Source organism: Dasypus novemcinctus, chromosome 12, assembly GCF_030445035.2.
Source record: "Dasypus novemcinctus isolate mDasNov1 chromosome 12, mDasNov1.1.hap2, whole genome shotgun sequence".
Taxonomy (NCBI): Eukaryota; Metazoa; Chordata; class Mammalia; order Cingulata; family Dasypodidae; genus Dasypus; species Dasypus novemcinctus.
Window position 1 is genome coordinate 11,548,940 of NC_080684.1, and position 1,623 is coordinate 11,550,562.

Sequence of the window (1,623 nt, forward strand, 5' to 3'; positions counted from 1 at the left end):
AGGGTAAGAGTCGCAACTCTGCTGAGGCTCAGGGCCCAGCTGGCACATGGGCACTCCAGAGATTCAAGTTCCCTGAGTATGGACCATCCCTAGCGCCAACCACAGGTTCAGTGAAAGTGACAGAAGAGGCATGTGTAGGAAGCTCAGTCTGAGTCCAGCTCCATCACACTCAGGAACACAAATTCCAAAGTAGGGCCCTCTGACATGGCACAGAACTCCAAATCCATCAGCCATGACTATATACCCTGTGGATCTCCATAGCCTTCAGGAGAACCAGCACCTAGGGTTGTATTTACTTTGACTGTCTGTGGGGTCCTGCTGAGGTATGCGTAAGCATGACCCCTCTGATGACCTCCCGACTCTTTTTGGAAGACTCTTAGCCATTTAACTCATTTTTCTATGCCATTTCCCCCTTTTATTCAAGGTCAAAAAGCAGTTTTTAACACTTGATCCAATATGTTGGCTGAGATATTCTGCTGGTCTGAGTTGACCCTTTTAGTCAAGGTCTATTTCTAGTTGCATCACCAGTTAGTGATTGAGAGTAATCCCTCAGTGCCAGGAGGGCTCATCCCCAGGAGTCATGTCCCACACTGGGGGGAAGGTAATGCATCTACATGTTGAGTTTGGCTTAGAGAGTAGCCACATGTGGGCAACATGGAGGCTCTTAGGAGGTAACTCATAGGCACTCGGCAGCTCTAGGCCTAGTTTATATTTCAGGCACACAGACTCATAGACATAGTCATTAGTATTAAGGGCTCATTATTGAACCATCTTTCCTTGTTGGTCTTTGCCGTTGCACTTGGGGGATTATTGTTGTTCCATTGGGGAATGTGACAGAGCTTCACTGTGTAGGAACTCAGCACTCCCTCAGTTGATGTTTGTAACTGTAACTACTATAAAAATACCCAACATATATCAGAACATTTTTATGTCCCCTGTATACATGCCCTGGAGAACTCCCCGCCACTCATGTGCCCCGCATCAATAACACCCCACACCAGTGTTTGCCCCTCATCTTTTGAAAGTTCTGATCTGTTCTTTTCACTCCTTTTTCTGCTTTTGTGTTTCAATGGAATAATTTATTTTATTCTATCTTCAAGTTTGCTAATGTTTTCTTTTGCTGTTGAGTCTTTTGAAGGGCCCATCAAAGGCATCCTTCTTTTCTGTTTTCATGTTTTTTCTTTTTATTTCTAGCCTTTCCATTTGACTTATTTTGATAGTTGTACTATGTATACCTGAAAAAATATGAATTATGTTATTGTTGGATATAGTATTCTATGTGTGTTAATTTTATCATTTGCACTCTTCTACATTCAATTGAGAAAGGTGTGTTTAAGTGTCCCATGAAGATTGCAAATATGTCTAGTCACATTTTGAAGCTATGTTATTGGGTGCATACAGATTTAGGATTGTAATTTCTTTCTGCTGGAAGATATCATTGTGAATTTGTTCTTCTTAATTCCCAAGAATGCCTTTGCCTTAAAGTGTACATTTTTTGACATAGGCATAGTCCTATCAGCCTTCTTTTTGGAAGAGTCTATATGGTATATCCTTTTCCATGATTGTCCTTTTGAGTTTTCTGTTTCTATATGTGTATATAAAAATATACATATTTAATATAAA